Source organism: Lontra canadensis, unplaced genomic scaffold (genome assembly GCF_010015895.1).
Source record: "Lontra canadensis isolate GAN:19392208 unplaced genomic scaffold, GSC_riverotter_1.0 scaffold12, whole genome shotgun sequence".
Taxonomy (NCBI): domain Eukaryota; kingdom Metazoa; phylum Chordata; class Mammalia; order Carnivora; family Mustelidae; genus Lontra; species Lontra canadensis.
In genome coordinates this window covers 13,672,290-13,691,506 of record NW_022631006.1, presented here as the reverse complement: position 1 = coordinate 13,691,506, position 19,217 = coordinate 13,672,290, and the positions used below count along the sequence as shown (strand labels likewise).

Here is a 19,217-nt window from a genome sequence, read left to right as displayed (position 1 = left end):
ACTCCCCTTCTGTCACTGGCATCTTACCAGTTTTCCAAGGGGAATGACTTTCACATTGAGAATCAAAGATCAGGTAGTAAACAGGTATGACGCTATGATAAGCTTTTGGGAGAAGATATTTTCAGAAGGGTTTTTAGAACCTTTCAATTATGCAAATAAGTATTTGCCCACTAGCCAAATATAAGCTGTCCTTTCTGCTAATCATCTCCAACTCTATAACCAGTTCTTTGTGGAGGGAACATAGGGAGTTTCCACACCATGTTCCGCAGTCTTCACCAATAACCCACACTCCAACACAGTCAAGGAACTACTTGCCAAATGTGAGTCCCAGAAAAACCATGCATCGCAAGACTTCATTACAGTCCCTAATATGTCTGAAGTATTCAACAAACCATAACCAGAATGATATCCAAGTACAAAGGTTATGCTCCTGGTACAAATAGACTATCAGTAGGATATATATTGTATAAGCAGATTTGACCAAGATTATCTGAGAAAAAACAAACAAAAAAACAGACAAACAACCCTGAAATTTGTACTGGTTTGGTGACTGGCTATTTATGCTGCCCATTTCTTAATTTCATTTTGCTTATGTAAGACAAAACTCAATTTCTGTGTTCCCCAGGCTCTAGAACAGCAGGTTCATAACAGTTTCTGTCTGGGATCTTTTTGAGAAATAATGATATGGTATGCGATGATGCCATTGTATTTGTTTAGTAATATTCCCTGAGAACCTGAGCCTCCTAACTATATAGGTCTTACACTGAAGAGGCTAGAAGGGTGTAAGACAAATCAGGATGTGAAATTCTTTGAGATCTGCCAATGACAAGCACAGCTAAAGATGATTGTTACACATTATGTATGCCTCAGTAGTCTTAATTAAATTTAAGATTTTTGGAATGATACTAGAATATTCAAGTCACTGCATTAATAAAACAGACACTAGCACCCCTTAACAACGTACCAAATGTGTATGAATCATTTATACGATTTTTTCTGTACAATGATGTTTGACAATAATCAGATGATAATGAAATGTATAATTAATAATAAAAATGTCAACATCTGTTAGCTTGTTATTACAGACTGATTTTTCAGTGCACTATTTCAAATGTGTCACCATTAACCTAATTTATATTAAAACCTGCTAAATACAATCTGCTTTCATTAGTTGTTAATTTTGGTTGGCACATGACGCCAAGAAGATGCTTCTCTCTGCTCTCCCTATTTCTCGCTCCTGCCTAAACCAAAGATTTCCCCCAAATGTCTTTAAAAACGGACTGCCTCAACTCAAATGTTCTGCGAGCAGATGGATCAGGTTGTCTACGTGGTTGCTCCCAGCTGCGAATGATCAATCCTCTGAGCTTGAGAAAATAGGACTTGGTCTCAGGAAGAGAAGTGGCCCTGGGCTGTGATCTCCTTTGGATAGTTTTCTGCCCAGTCACCTGCCTGTCTGTGCCATCTACCCTCACATCCACGCACAGTAACATGTGGAGCTGTGGCCACTTTCTCAGTTAGGAGGCTACAGTTCTGCTTCCACAAGGGACCAGTCAGCGTGGGGTTTTAAACTACATCTAATCTCAGGCTCACTCAAAGGTTGAGGGCAAATCTCTTTAAAGGGACAACTGCTGGTAACCAGATGTTTTCCACCAATAAAAAGCATGTGTACAAGATGAACCTGGAGCCTCTTGTAGGGACAGAAAATAAGGACAAGCTTAAAACAAGTGAAAAAAAGGGGACGCAGAATCCAACTGAAAGAGCTCCCAATGGGCAAAGTTGGAATAATTTGAATAACAAAATAAATAAAGTGGTATTGAATTACAACCCCCAAAATAAAATAAATATTCATAAACACATCATGTTATAAATAAATGACTGAATACATTAATAAATGAGAAATAAGAGTCAAATCTCCCACACAGGAAAATTCCAAGTAATTTATGGAGATACACCACCTTCAAGGAGGGGGAGCATAACTCCCCACTCCTTAAGTGTGGGCTGCACACAGTGACTTCCTTCTGAAGAAGTCAGAATGGAAAAGGGGATGGGAAGGAAGAGTAACTATTACAGTGGAGAAACCTGACAAGTACCACCTTAGCCAGGTGATCAATGCCAACATCAACAGTCATAAATCATGTGGATAGTTTGTGCCTTTGATATCATGTGATGAAAATGGCACTCTATCTGTGTGGTCTTCTCCCAAGAACCCAGAGCTTCAATATTATCATGAAAAAAAAAAAAAATCATATAAATCCCAATAGTGGGACATTCTTCAAAATGCCTAATGAGCACTCCTCAAAACTGTCAAGGTCATCAAAAACAGTCTGAGAAACTGCCACAGCCAAGAGGAGCCTAAGAAGACTTGACAACTAAATGTAATGTAGTATCCTGGACAGGATCAGAAAAAGGACATTAGGTAACAAACCAAGGACATCTAAGTAAACTATGGACCTTACGTAACAATAATGTGTCAATATTGATTTATTAACATAACAAATATAATAATATAAGCTGTTAATAATAGGGGAATACTGTGCAGGGATATATGGGAAGTCTTGGTAACTATCTTTTACATTTTTCTGCATATCTAAAACTGTTCTAAAAAATAAGATCTATTTTTAAAAATGTATGTGTAATTTTTTCTTTTAAGAAATATTGGACACCAAGGATAATTCACAGTGTGAGGAACAAACAGGCTGGGACTGAGGCGAGATTCCCATGTACAAGTCATCTCACCATCTGCAGGGAATCCCTGCAGATGGGATGAACCAAGGTGTCTCAGGAAAAGGATATATAAAGAACTGGGACTGTCGTTAAGATACAAATATGTCGGGGCGCCTGGGTGGCTCAGTGGGTTAAAGCCTCTGCCTTCGGCTCAGGTCATGATCTCAGAGTCCTGGGATCGAACCCCACATTGGGCTCTCTGCTCAGCAGGGAGCCTGCTTCCTCCTCTCTCTGACTGCCTCTCTGCCTACTTGTAATCTCTGTCTGTCAAATAAATAAATAAAATCTTTAAAAAAAAAAAAAGATACAAATATGTCTGTTATCTTCAAAAGCTTGCTGTGGCTTTAGAGCGACCCTTGAAATCCTGCCCAACTCCACCTTAGAGTGAACTTGTGAAATTATCTGAGCCCGGAGGGAGCTCAAAGAAATGTCTTACACTCTAGTGAAACTGGTGATTCCCTCACAAATAAGAGATCAGTACCCCCCATGAAAAGGCTTCCAATGTACCTAAAGGATCACTTTATTAATTGAAAAGAATCTTAGACATTCATGGTATCTTTTCAAATAACTGTCTTAGCAGCCTTATCTGATGTAGTGCAGATATTTTCTCCTCTCCTTTATGAACTGAAGGTCATCAGGGTTGTCTACCTCTGCCTCTCTGCTGCTTAGTAATGGAGAAAAGATGATGTTACATAATACACTTCCCAAGTCAAGAGTTAACTACTCGTAAAAAACATCCTAATTATATGCACCCAAAAGAATATAATATTAATGTTAAGTATGGCCATAGGCCAGTCTGGGAGAAAAGCTGAAAATTACATACCTTTTTTTTTTTTTTTTTTAAAGATCACTTCTTGAACAGAAGGTGGTAATAATAATGTTGCACACCTACACAGTCCTTTATATTCAAGAAATCTCAAAGTACTTCACCAATTATTCTTCATATCCACGGGGCTCACATTTCTTGGGAAAGGAAGTCACTGGTGATAAAAACGAGGTCCCCCAATGGTCTGCCTTTTCAAAGCCAAGTTAAATTGAGGAGAGTGGGAGGGGGGAGGAGTTGCCCCAGGTCCCCACAGCTTCTCCTGGCCCTGAGGGCAGCTGCAGTATCCATCCTTCTTTATCTCCTTCCCACATGTTTACGCAGCTCAGGGACAAGGGTGAAATAATGAGTGGCCGTGCTGAGCAGCAAGGACAGCAGGAAACAAGAGCCACTTACGAAATATCATGACTTTAAGCAGATTTTTAAAAACACATGGACTCTTTTCAAAGTTGGAGGCTAAAAAGGAGTGAAAATTGGGCTCGTTGGCAGAGGATCTATCTGTGAATCCTGGGTCTGTTATTTGCTGTTTGTGTAGCCTTAGGAATATGTCTGTCTTCTCCATGTCCCTATTTCTGTCTCTCTGTGTTTCTCTCTCCCTCTCTTTTTCTCTCCTTGCTCTCTCCACCTTTTCCAAAATTTCTAGTCCCTATCTGCCTCATCCTTCTGAGAGTAACTGGTATGGGCTAAGGTTAACGGAATCCTTCTCTTGGCAAGGCTTAGACCCCGACTGGCTGAGTTGTTCCAAAAAATCCTTGGCTGGGAGTTTGGGGGGATATGCAGCTCCCTTTGTGAGGAAGAGGGAATTCCCCTGGCTTGTCCCTCCTAAACTCCCATTCCTTAGCCAGGAATCAGGTTGACAGGACTTTGTTCCCTGCTCCTCTTCAGCCCTGTCTGCCTCTATATCTTCTTGCCTTTCAGCTGTATTGAACTGCTTTTGTTTTCCCCTATCTCGTGTCTGTACCCCCCACTCCCTCAGCTATGAGACATGGTGCTCCCCAATCCTAACCATGTATTACTCACTCTATAAAAAACACAGCAAAACCGTCAACATCTCTGGTAATTGCCAGAACGCCTACTGTCTGAGGTTGCTGTGTGCCCTCTAAGGTGGACCAGAGCATACTGTGCTACCATCCCCCCTCTAGCCTTGAGGGCTGCTTCACTAGGGCTCAGCACAGTGTCTGGTATTTAGAGCTATGCAGTAAATGTTTGCCAAATTAATCATGATCTGTCCCCAGCCTTCTTAATGGAGTCAGCCTACCTAAGTTGGAGATAATTTTTTTTTTTTTGGTATTTTAGAAACAGGATCAGATTTTTTTTTTTTATTTTAGAGACAAAATAATGGACATTATTGTTCTGTGCACAGATATGTCATGTGCCTATTAAAGTGGATTTTAAAGCAGCCAGTGCCAGCAGAGGCTTTATCTGAGGATACTAACAGAAATGGAGCAAGTCTGAGCTGGAAAGAAATGTAGAGATGACTAGAGCAACCCCCTCCTTTTACACAGGAATAAAGCAGGGTGCAGAGTTTAAATATATTGACAAAGGTCATTAGAGAACACAGTGATTTTTTGACTCAGAACTCAGTGCTTTTTCTAATCCTCTTCACCCTGTGATAGACACAGAAAGGCGCATGCACGCGCGCGCACACACACACATGCGCGCACACACACACACCCCGAATGCCTAGCTGCTGAGGACCCACTGTGAGTACAGCAGGGTGCATGGCTTTTTGAGCACTCAAAGCCACAAGGCTTACCCTCAAAGGCTTCTCTGTTTAGTGGGAGAGGCAAGACATGCACAGACCTAGGGAGAGCAATGCAGCAATCTGAGAGAAGGAACCAGGTTTCAGAAAGCCTGGAGCGGTTCAGCCAGGAGTCTGTGTGAGAGAGAGGGAAGGACTGAGAGCACACAAAGGGGACAAAGCAGCAGAGCAGCGAGAGAATGGACCATGCCCCCGGGAGATGGGGCTGAATATGCAATAATGGTGGAAAAGTCTATTCCAGGAGATCAAGCACAAGGCAGCAAGGCAGGAGGGGTTTGGTGGTATGTGATTTTTATCCTGTGCTTTTGCCGTGAACCACCTCAAATAATGCATGGAAAATGGCAGAGTAGTCAATATAGTGAGAGGTAGAGTTGGAGATGGAAATAAGGAGAAAGAAAGACAGACAGAAATAGGGACAAGGCTGGGCATTGTTGCACCGTCCAATGACCAGGAAGGATTCCCCAAGTGCACCAGAAAAAGGAGATTGGAATATTTGAGTCGAATATGTACAATGTCTTTTTCTATGGTCATCACACTTGTATTGACAAGAAGACAGTGTCCCATGAATACCCCACCCACAGTGAGTGCAGAAGCTTAAATCTATTACTTTGTGCATGTGACCTCTGCTTCTCTGATGAAAAACGTGTTTTGGACTAGTTACCATGAATGGACTTGGCTCTCTCTGCCACTTAAAGCATCTAGGGCCTGCATTCCCACTGCTCCGGAAGATCCTACAGAGAGAGAAAATGTATCTTGCCCGTATAGTGCAGCTTCTCAGTATCTCCAGTAAAACCTTGGAGGCAGGTTTAAAGGAGGAAAGTGGCAAGGCTAAGTTATAGGTTTCAGATATGGAATCCAACTGTAGTGTGTGACATGGTAGAGTAGGTCTCCTCAAATGTCTACGCACTTGCCAGTCACCTGGGGGCCTTATGAAAATGCAGATTCCAGTTCAGTTGATCTATCATGAGGCCTGGGATTCTGCATCCAGAACAAGCTTCTGGGAGATGGCAACACTGATTATAAGCAAGGTTGGAAAGCATGTTTTTGAAGGCGGTCCGTTAACCCCCCTGGTCTAGACTACCCACATCCCTGATTATACGTGGGGGGCTTTTAAAAATTACCTATGCCTGGTCTCATTCCAGCCTTTCTGTTTTATTTGCTGTGAAGTAGTGAATACATTCAAAGATCAAAATATTTGTACCATGCTTTATCCTCCTACTTAATATTTATTCCTGCAAAATATCATAAACTTTTAGACAATTAATCATTTCCTGGCATATTTCAAATCCTCAGTCAATGCATGGTTGATAAATGAGTGAAAATGACATACAGATGTTAAAGGCATACACAATACCCAGTCGGCATTAAAAATCACTATGTCATGGATAATGTCATATCATTTAAGTAAAAGTGTTTAATTATGATAAAAGTGGATTGTGTCAACTATACGGTTTGATGGAATTAATTCCAGCGTTGTACTCACAGTAAGGAGGGCTCTTCCACATCCAATAGTTTCTATTGGTGGGGCATGGAAACAAAGCAAGCGTTTTTTTGGGCCTTTCCTGTTCCCATCAACTGTAGGTGTTTCCTTTTGGAGGCCTGAGTTAGTCTTGAATGACTAAATGAAGCTTACTACCATTAGGAGGGAGACTAAAATTAGCATTTTGGAGATTTTTCAGGGACAGGACATGCTGATCCATGTGTCTCTAAAAGGGCAAACACATCTGTTTCTAAGACAACAAAAGAACATCCACTCTGGTGAAGATGTTGAGATCAGCCTGACCACAGTGAAGTAAGCACGTGGGTGCTGGGACTCTGTCGGAGACCTGGCTGGGTTCCAAATCTGGCTCATTGCTTGCAGCTTTGATAATCCAAACAAGAAGGAAAAGAGAAACTTGGCTAAATTATGTGCCACTTTAGCCCCTTATTGGAAACATCTTTAAGAAAACAGTCAAGTTGTGGATAATGAAGTACTCCCTTTTATTTTCTTCTTCTCATCTGTTGTGTTGTTGCTGTTTTCATCACTGCAAAACAATTTCCAACTTAAGGGACCAGTTCTCTCTCTCTGAAGACACCAGAACAAGAGTATGCTGCCATGTGTAATTCACAAAACGTCTAAAAACCAATAGCATCTTCCAGAGTTGCTCTTTGCCTTGCTCACTCCCTGGCCTTCTCTCCCATCTGCTCTTTACACAGACTAACTTACCTGCAGATTAGCTCCCAGGGGGTGGCAGAGCGGGTGAGAGATATGTGCCAGAAGTCTCAAGAAGGATGTTTGAGGTAATAATGCCCCCCTAGACGTGAGAACTCACTGAGGACATTTGGAACTATCTCCACTTGTAAATAAGAAAAAGACACTTCTGAACATTAGTAGCATCATTCGAGGGAATGAGAAAAGTCGGATGGCACTTTCAAGATTTTTAGAGTGGAAAGAAGAGAATCAAATTGCTGTAGCTATACTGGAAATGTTCTGTGGACAGCATAATTCTGGACCACAGTATTTCTCTCTAAGCCCAAAGGGGCTGAGGATATACTGATCCATGATCCATATGCATACATAGGGCCACACGTTCATTTTCTTGGATATGATGACAAAAGCAGCCAGGGAGTTCAACTCCAGGATAAGAATGAAAGGAAATGACCGCTTGTGTGAGTATGACTGAATTTACTTAATTCACTAGGCAAACGTGTCCCCTTTGGCAAAATAAGTTACTAGCTGAAAAATGTATCACTATCCACCATCTTCTCTGAGAAAAAGCTGTGGTAAACAAATTTCATGGCAGAACAGGATTTTCAGAGACTAAAAAGTCGGCATTAACGTTTCATCCAGACTGCAGCTGTGACCAAAAATAATCAAGCAGAACTGTGGTTAATTGTGCAGCAACCTACACCCTCCATATTCTACTAAATCCCCAGGTGATCATTTTTTTTTTTCTCATCACTGCTGACTCAATGACAGGTACCATTTTAGCTTAGTATAGGTTTCCCAAAGACAAGGCAAAGCAACATAGTTTGTCTCTGAAGTCTAAACATTGTAATTAAAATTTTCCTATGAGAGCAATATTTTGCATATAATGTGTACTTCACAATGTAGTAGGTTTTAACTACCAAGATATACACTTTCCTAAGTAGGTCCTATTAAAACAATTTAATAGTATGTCAACACCTACCAATGTGTATATAAAAACACAATTGTGTGGTTTGTTTTTCATGCAGTGAGCTAGTTCTGCTGGGGTCTGTCAAGGGCTATAGAAGCTCACTTTGAAGTAGCAGGATTCCCTGATTGGAATTGTATTCATTGAAGGTCTTTATTTTTCAGGCTGACAGATGAAATGCCTGATAAGTTATGGAAGATACACTTAAGAGGTATTGAGTATTTTTTGCATGTGCAGTGGCATGCAAAAATGTTTAATATTCCCAATGAACATGGGCATATTGATGTTTTAGTGACAAAGCACATGGATAAAAAAGAAAGAGAAGAAAATAGAAACACATGAATTCTTAAATCAGCCTGGTCAGTTGCAGATGAAGCTAAATTCACTCATTTCTAAAGTTGGATTAAATGGAGATTTCCTAGATCAGAACTTACACTGAGCACACCCGATTGTGGACAAAGGAAGTCAGCACTGTCAGCCTTCATGGAGGCAAATTATGCCGTGGATCCAAATAGCCTAAATTATTCTACAGATTGTAAGATGGCCTTGGCTTCTTATATAGCACAGCTGAGAAGCAGTGGAACACTCCCTGAAGTGTAACATAACTACAAAAGTAGATTTAACATTTCATCCCAAAGCAGGGACGAAGGGATGGTGGCTGAAATATTCCTTTCTGCACATTTACATGTTTCTATTCTGCACAATTTCAGGAATATACAACCTAACAGAAAACACAAGAAGAATGTAAAACTGCTTGATGATCAAAACATATATCATTTATATGTATATATAAAAATGTATTTCTCTTTAAATAAATACATGTGTATATATGTTTTTATGTGCCTATTTTAACATAACAACATAATATTGATGATACTATATGTATAAAATATATCCACATGGATATTCATAAATGGAGACGTGTGTATTTCTGCATGAAAGTGTGTACTTATGCATACATGCATGCATGTCTGTGTACGTTCATCGGGCCTCTTTTTAACATGTTTTTATAGTACTGAAGTCATGGCCACGAGGACCCAGTTATACATGTGAATAAACGGTCAATAAGCGGCTGTGTCGATGGCATAAGGAAGAGAAGGGCTATGGAAAGGCTTAGGTATAAAGAATTGGATAAAAGCTTTATGTGTCACTTAAACAGAAGCATTGAGCCAGATAGACAGATGGAAGAGACACGTCTCGGAGATGTATCTGTGGGGTAAAACGTACTAAAAATAAATGCCTGACACAGATGACACTGAGTCATTCAAAGCTGAACTGCACGAGCCATTGGAACATTATCAGCTGACAGGAGAACGACCATCCAACACCAATCAAAGAGGCCTGCACAGGAAGGGGCTTCCCTCAGAGTCCTTCACAAAAAAAGAAAAAAAAAAAAAAAAAAAAAAAAAAAAGAGGGCACCGGCCTTCAAGTCATCAAAAGAAAGGGCTACAACTCTTTCTTGTGCAAATGCTTGCAGGACCAACAGATGGCAGTTCACTTTCATAGAAGCCAAATGCCTACAACTTTTCAAAAATGTTGCTACAAAATAGTTCCTGTAGGCAGTTTCCATAATGAATCAGTGAGGGCTAGTAGTGTGTTCTTAAAACTTCTTTCCACACCAGCTCAGAGTCTTGGCTGGGAAAAAAGGTACCTGAAAAAGGATTGGCTACCCTGAAAGAACCTCTTGTGAAACACAGCTGTTTACCATCCCCAGGTAATAAAACAGAGGATGGAAACCAGATTATTAGCCCCTGCTGTCCTTTCTCGACCACCACCACCAGCACAGACAGCGTCTACTGAGCATCTGTGACGTGTCAGCACCGTGCTCAACACTTAAAAGCCTGGTGACATTTTATCCTGCCAGCATTGAGTTAACTGACTTGTGCCAGGAAACGTTGGTAGTTAAGTGCAGGATTCAGGAGTGGACCCCGATGGCAATTGTATTCATTGAGGAGTCTTTATTTTTTAGGCTTCATTTTTTAGGTTTGCCTTTATTCTAGAGACCTAGCCCACGAGAGCCATGCTGCACAACCCCATCCGACATGTCCACATACCAATCCATAGATGAGATCAGAACCACCTGGGGAGGGGCTCGTGATGCAAAAAGCACTGCACCGTCTCATCCAAGAATGATTCTGGCTCTGTAGGAACTCACAGCTGAGTGGTATTTGCTGACTTCAAATTTGAAAATATGCTGCCTAGCACATAGAAGGTGCTCAATATAAATGCTAATATATATTGTATATATATACATGCACACATATATTATTATTACACACACACACACACACACACACACACACCTATAGTTGATGCCCAACTCACTAATTGTTGATTTCCTTCCGAACTGATTCAGGTAGCATGCATTTATACAGTGGTTTGTACAGGAAACCTTCATTTCCAAATTCACATTTATTAACTCATTTTGTCTTGACAATAACATTGGAACATAGGTAAAACAGTCTTTTTTTTTTTTTTTTTGTCTTCACTGTACAGATTAGGAAAATGAGGCTTGAAGGAATTAATTCACCAAACAGCAAGGCTAGTATGGCGCTGACCTAAACCGTAAATTCAGGGTAATATTTCTCTTACTCTGCTGCCTCTCGAGTCTGCTCAGATCATACTTCCCTCTGGAAAACATGAAAATGACATTCAAATTTGCTGACATGTTATAAGGAACTTTAAAATTATCTGGAAGTTAGTTCTGATCTTACTGCATTGTTGATTCATTAGAGCAGTAATGTTCACATCTGTTCTTTGTTTACTGAGTGCCAGCAAATGTGTTTATAATTGTGTGCTATTTTCTTGTTTAGGATCTTATTAATAATTTTCAGACAAAGCATTATATTAATAACATGAGGACGTGAATATGCATGTTCCTTTTCCTTTACTGTAAACTATGAACCATCAAAAAGTTAATAAGATACAAGTATCGGGGACACGAATACAGACATGAAATAAACGAGGATCCTGTCCTAAAGAACTTCTGCTGGTGGAAATTATTTTGTCTGATTCCTAATCCACTCATGACTGTTCTGACTGAAGCCTTTAAACCAGAGTTAAACTACTTTTGCTTTGTGAATCTTGACACCTAAGGAATGTTCTAGAGTAAAGCTATTACTCAGGATCTTTCCATGTCCTGCTCCGTTTTTTCAATCCTAGTGTATCTTTGGTGGATCTTCTTCTATGTCAGACCTCCTGATTCTACGATCTGATATTCTAGCCATGTTCTTTACTAGATTTGGCACCCTTTCTGATGTTCCTCTCCGTAATTTTGTACCCCCTCTGCTAAACATTTTCTGATATACTATTGAGAGTAGCATTTCCAATTGTTTCAGTTTAGGTTTTCTTGCCTTGCTATCCAGTCCCAAGGACACCCACCCCACTACCCCCAGGAGGGGCTAGAGTTTCAGAGTGCTAGTTCACTTCTGTGGGACAGTACATATTTCATAGGGCATCCATTAATGTTTGCTAAATGAATCAATGACTATAATCCAAGCTGTGATACAATGCAACCTCGTCTAACAAAAACAAACAAAAAAAAAGGGCTAATCTTCACCCTTAGTACCTCTGGGAAATGAAACTCTGAGATAGTGACAGATGAATGAGTATTATGCAAACATTAGTTTCTTTTAGATCTGGAAAAATCATAATATGTCAACATTTTATCAATCCGTCTCTTAATCAGTATTGTTACTCCGTATGCTCCCTCCTTTCCATGATGTACATGTTTGGCTCAATTATTACCTAAAAAAGTTATATATTACACACAATAGAGCATCGTTTAATAAATCTATTTGTATTTTCCCAGTAATGGTCTAATTGATATGGGGAATACAACAAAACTAAAATAATGTTTCATGTTTGGGTAATCTTAGACTTGAAGATAAAAGACTAACATTCCAAAAACAATTAGAGAACATAGGAGGAAGGAATAAACTAAGATACGTGCTTTAGACAATGTATTCTAGGAATTCAGAAAACAGAAATGTTCAGTAAGGGCTTAATGAAATCAGGAGTTGAGTCTAGATTGTTCTCTTCCCCTACAAGTCATGTCCTCATATCAGTCACCAAGACTCGGTGTCCTTTCTTTACAACATCTTTCAAATCCATCTCTCTTTCCTTTTCCCCCAGCTGCCATTTCAGTTCACAGATCTGAGCCCCTAATTGAACCATAGGGACTGTAGTAAATTAGAAGAAATTCCTGGTTGTGGAACCACATCAGAATTGTATTTGAGTTCTGGTTTTGCCAAGAAAGCCATGAAATTTTCTGAGCCCCAGTTTCCCTTATTTATTATACTAAGAAAGTTAAATACGAAAGCACTTCATAAAAAGTGAAGTTCTACACAAATGTGTAGGATTATCATTCATACCCTGCAAACTACACTGTGTACCCTATCTTCTCCTGTCCCCAAACAATACCACATAACAACAAGGCAATTGTTTGCCTAAAGCAACCTTTCTACTATGTGCTTCTTAATGAGAACAATTTCATTACTCTACACAGTTAGGCCCCCACCCCTCTGCTCAGCTTTATCAATCACTGCCACCCCAGGTGAAACTTTCCTTCAGCCCAGCTGGACCAGTCACTTCCTTGAACCTTGCAACCACGCCATCTTGCTCCTGCCTGAACACACCTTGGTCAATGAGAAGTCTGTGTGTCCTTCAAGAATAGCCTGCTTAAATACTGGAACACTTACCACTTTTCCCACATTGGTGGTGATCCCATCTTACTCCTAATATTCATAATCTTATTTTCTGAATCATGTTTTGCTACACATATACTGCTCTATCTTCACTGAAAAACTATAACTCTTGGTAGTCAGGAAATAATTCTTTTTTTTTTTTTTAAAGATTTCTATTTATTTATTTATTTGACAGAGAGAGATCACAAGTAGGCAGAGAGGCAGGCAGAGAGAGGGGAAGGGAAGCAGGCTCCCTGCTGAGCAGAGAGGCCAATGCAGGGGTTCTATCTCAGGTCCCCGGGTCCATGACCTGAGCTGAAGGCAGAGGCTTAACCCACTGAGCCACCCAGACGCCCCAGGAAAGAATTCTTAAATGTGGAATTCCCTACTCTGTTTAAACAGTACTTTGCATGTAGAAGGTTCACTCAGTTAATGCTGAGATGATGAGAAATAAAAACAGAAAACACAATCCAGTTTTCACAAGATATGTCATCTGGCCTTTGTGTAGTTTCCTGAGTTTGCAGGGTACTAGTATGTTAAGGGTTAAGAGTTTTACTAACAAGTGCAGCTCTTTGTGGAGGAGTTCAAGGACATTATGAGATTAGCAGGCATAGGACTTTGAAGTCTGTGCTAGGCTCTGGAATTCCCCAGTCTCCCTCCCCAAACCCCACCTACCTTTATCCTCTTCTTTAAAACTCCCACCCCTCTCCACTTTCCAGGGAGTGCTAAAGATGCAACTGTGGCATTATGTAGCTAGATAATGCTTAGGACTTTTGAGTCATGCATGCACAGAGGTCCTTGTTAGAGCCTTCTTGGATCCGCCTGCAAGGTAGACTGTGCTCCTGTGGCCTTCACTATTACCTGAAATAATAATAATACTCAAAAACTTGGCATGGAGCTTGTGTCCCACACATCTCAAGAGAAAGCAAGTTCCAAACAAAGATTCAAGGACTGGCTTGGCATACTGTTGGCTCATTGGTGTCTCATTTACTTAAGGGATTGATCATTTTGGTCTCTGCTTTTCCTCAGACTTCGATATACACGCATACTGCTGTTCCCCATCAGTGAGTGGAAGTATTTTTGAGGGACCCTCAGTCCAGCTACGGTGAATCTGGTTTTAAATCAATTCACCATGCAGGGTAGCAATCAAAACTGTTTAAATAGTGAAACATAGAGGAGCCTCGTACTCCTTGGACACAGAGTTTGTAGTGCCGAGCTCCAAGAACACGGAGAGACTAGTTCTTCAAGCATACTTATTACTTCCAGTTCTCCTTGGCTAGGAAAGGGGATGGTAAAAATAATTCTGTCTTCTTAGCAGATAAACATGCCATACACCTGGCAAGGTATAATTGAGGGAAGATCAGTTTATAAGGAAAATGCAAGATAATGAGAAATTTTCTTAAATCAAGGCTGAATCACTCTTTACATAGAAAAACTTCCAATAGAACTGTAACCTGAAGCTATCCACATGTAAGCATGCTTAGTGTGTGATGGAATCTGCACATAAAAAGAAACTTGACTCCGCAGGAAATAATAGAGACTCTTCAAATATACGATGAAAATAAAAATCACAAATAGCAGAGAAAATTAACTGCTGGTGCTCCTTTGCTAGAACCCACGCACTCTTCCCAATCCCGGAGAAAAGGCTCACTCCTTCTTAGCAAGGCCTGTAGAGAGTAGAGCTGAAGCCACTAGCGTCTCCTTCCCGTGTTGAATGTTCCTTTGATTGACTTGCTCTTTTCTGTGCAGAGCCTGCAGGTACTCCAGGAAACCCTATGCGTCTGTAAAGCTTTGCCTAAACACTCCCAACAGCAATACTTATTATCTTTGTGATTCAGTGTGGTGCTGTTAAAATAATTATTTAATATGGATTCCTAATATTTTATATGCCTTATTCACGCAACGGCAGTGAAAGTTTCTTGGTGGCTTCTTTTGTATGTGTATTGTACAGTAAACAGAGACACAGAAGGCATGCATGGACAGAAGGAGATACTGTCCATGAATAAATGAATGGAGAATTAATCAAGGATTAAAGGTCCCTGCCTCACTCATTCTCACATCAGTGTGATGCATTACTAATATATTCAATACATATTTGGTGAGAATTACATTTTTCCAGGCTGGGCTCTGGAGATTGAGTGGCAAGCAAAATAGGTATAGTTCTTGCCCTAGGGCATTTATACTGATAGAGAATCTTATCTTCCATGTTGATATGATTGTAAATCTTCTACCAAAGACCCATACTTAGGTCTTAATCTAAGATGCAAAAAAAAGGAGGGATGGTGATAATCTTTCAATTCCAAATCAGAAGCCTCTTCTTTCTGTTTAAATCAATAGTATTAGATTATCATTTACACCACTATTCAGCCAGGTTTATAATTCTATGATAGATCTTTACCTTTCTTTCCATACCTTTCAGGACTCCATATTGAGGAAAATGGAGTAAATAGCTTAACTGGTTTCTGCATTCCCTGCAGTGCAATGGCTCTCAACCTGGCCGCACATTCAGATAACCTGGACTGTTTTTACATATGTTACAGATGCTTGGGTCTCACCCACAGACATTCATATCTTCTTACTTAACTTCTCAGTGGACTCCGATGTGAAGCCAGAGTTAAGAACTATGGTCATAATTCTTGTCTTTCCATAATTATATTCTTAAACTCTTCCAAACAGAAAATCAGAAACTTAAGAGGGAATATTATTGCTATAAATATTTACAAAGATTACAAGAAGCCCAGTAAAATGACACAGATCACTATTTTATTGTTTTTAGGTAATCATTCACCCTATTTTAAATGTGGCAAGTAGATTCAAGTTTCTTCAAAGAAAATGAATTAGAAGGTCATTATTCATATTTGGAAAACTGTCATGGGAAGAATTAGGGTCTTAGAATTAAATGAACAAAGCACCACATATTATTAGCATGTTCTTGAAGCTTTTCTACTCTGAAGCTTTTCTATATCTTAACTTTCTCATCTGTAGGTTGGGGATACCAAGATTTATCTTTGAGAGTTTTTTTAAATATTAAATAAAAATCCAAATGTAAGGATTCTCATTATTCATTGTTTCAGTAATTGTGAATTAGCCTACTTGCCAAAATATATTTGTAACTCCAAAATCAATGCTCATGACACTTTCCTGGTCATTTATGAATGTGCATGAAGTGGTAAAAGATTTGAGTTACCTGTTACACATTCCCACCTGAAGTCAAAGAAGGTGATGTTCTGCCTTCTTGTTTCAGCCTTCGTTCTGAGAACAATTGTCCATCCATGGTCTATTTACTGCCATGTTTTTGGATTTTTGTTGTTGTTGTTGTTTTGTTGGTAATTTCACTTCTTCACAAACTGGCTTCCATGTGTCCAAGTGTGGTGTTAAAGTGCTGGTCTGGGGTTGCTAAGTGCAAGAAGGCTGGGATGTTCCTTTTGGAGAAAATGGATGCATTAGATAAGCTTTCCTCAGGTCTGAGTTAAAGTCCTGTTTTGTCCTGTTGGCCATGACTTCAATGTCAATAAATCAATGAACAATGATATATATTGAATAAGGTGCCTTTAGATAAAAATGCCCATATAACAAGGCTATGTATTGATTAGTTGACAAAAACACTGTGACAGAGGCTCACAGGAACCTAACCCTGTATTTCCCATTGGAGCAATGGTTCCAAATTCTCTAATTTAGCAGTTGTGGTGACTTTATAGTACCTAAATACCTTGAATAATGAGAATTGACTGTACAAAGTGTCCAGCATGATAGGCTGGCAGATAATTCTTGCTAGAAGAGGTAAGCCTCCATACGCTTCTTACGCATCCTTCGGATTTTTCATCTTAAAATCATTCTTAATTAAGTCCAGATACCAATGAACACATTGATTCTATTTATAATAAAAATTGCATTTTTCTTACCTGTAAAAACAATTCCATGCAAGCTTTTACTGTCCAGAATTCAGCTTTCTAGAATAGCCATACTCCCAGAAAACCTTCAAACTCATAAATAGCTGGAAAAATACATGAATCTTTTTAGCAACCAAGAAGCAGCACAACCCCAAATGCAGCTGATAAAAACTACTGCATGGATGGGAAGTGCCCTTTGATGAAATATCAAGCCTGCCTTTTGCAAAATGCGACAAAACATGCAGAGGAGAAGGATGGTGATCAGCATGGGGACATCAATTAGAAGCAGAAACAGGCATGGAAACCAGTAGACACTCTGACAGTGGAAAATAGAAGTGACAAAAGAGAAAAAAAGCAAACAGCTATGATGATTAGGGCACAAAGAATGCCCTGTGTAATGCCTATAATCCTAGAGGATGTCAGACTGCCATGTTGAAAACATGTCATCCAACAAAGCACTCTCTCTGGGTCACCCATTATATCCAATGTTAGCGCTACACTGAGTATGCTACTCTAAGGGTATTGGGGAAATTGTACAGTTTGATTTGTCTTCCTTTAAGGCAAAAGAAGCAAAAGTGTAATGCTAACATTAATAGACAAAAATGGGTGAGCACAGACAAATGATAATGAGTCAGCTAAGTAGTAAGCTTTTAAGCCCTAATATCAGAATAAAAAATGGAAAGCTATTAAATATTTGAAGGTTCTAAATGCCTTAAAATCATATATGTGACATACCTGGGATTTTTATATAATGAAGTAATACGATTCTTCATGTCTTTAAGTTGCTTTTATGTCTTTAGCAGTTTTTTTATTTTCTTCAGTTTATTCCTGCTCATTCTAAGTTTGTTTCCTAGGTTTTTAAAATTATTACTGTTGCCATGAACAATATTTTTTCTACTTTCTGACTACATGGTTACAAGAGTATAAGGTATTTATTGACGTTTGCATTTTAAAAATTTAATTGAATTTACTTTAAAAACTTACTTCAGAAAGAGGAAGAATATATCTAAAAACAATGCATGTTTTCTTCCCTTGCCCATTTATACCTGTTTTTTAAACCAACAAGACTTAGGCTAGAATTGATAGAAAAATTTGTTCCATACAGGGACAGAAGGACTTCATTTTTCATCCTGACTTTAATATAACATTTGTATGTAGTGTCTTATTTAAGAATAATGGTAGTAATTGGTTTAAGATATTTTTATGATTATAGTAATTATTCTTTATCTAATATGTTACTAACTTTTTTTTTTGAAGATTTTATTTATTTATTTGACAGAGACAGCGAGATCAAAAGTAGGCAGGAGTCAGGCAGAGAGAGAGGGGGGAAGCAGGCTCCCTGCTGAGCAAAGAGCCTGATGTGGGGCTCAATCCCAGGACCCTGAGATCATGATCTGAGCTGAAGGCAGAGGCTTAACCCACTGAGCCACACAGGCGCCCCTGTTACTAACTTCCTAAAAAAAAAAAAAAAAAATCACATGTTGATCTTCTCTAAATCCTTCAACATCCCTCAATAAATTCATATGTTTTATTCTTTGAACAACAGCTGTAATCATATTAATAAATATACTAAACCATTCATGCTTTCCTGGAGTGGCGGGAAGGTGGGAAACCTACATGGCTGTAATGTATTATAGTACTTTCTCAAGTCTTAGAAGTCATCAATTATTAAGGTAAAGAAATTTTCAACAGAAAAAAGAAACATTACTCTGTAAAATATACATATGGATTATAAGGTGCTTTTTATCTTCAAAGACATTAGAAGGTAAAAGAATGTATAGCTTAGAATTAAAGAAATGATCAAAGACTCCTCAATTTAAAGTTTAAGAACTTATTTTTAATTTTAGCAATGACATTCATAAATGACACTGGCCAAAGCTATCTTTGTCCAATTTTGGTGTCAGGTTATGTAGTCTTTACACCCACACCTGTAAAGATTCGATCCATCATCTTCTAGTATCTATTATGATAGCTTACATTGTTAATCAAATTAGTCACAGTAGTCTACAAAATTTTAGCAATTTGTGTTAGAAGGAAAAAAGTTAAGTTATATTGAGCATCTTCTGCTTAAGAAGGCATAAGGACTATTATTCTATTTCCTCAGATTATAGTTTAAAATATATATATATAAAATATATTATATAGATAAAACATACATAAAAATGTGCCCTGCCCCA

At 39.1% G+C, this 19,217-nt stretch overlaps 1 protein-coding gene across 1 annotated transcript in view; it reads left to right on the top strand.

Annotated features, from left to right (window-relative positions):
* The window catches only part of SEMA6D (semaphorin 6D), a 176,892-nt gene that overhangs the window by 34,494 nt on the left and 123,181 nt on the right, over window positions 1-19,217 (top strand). The window lies entirely within an intron of this gene.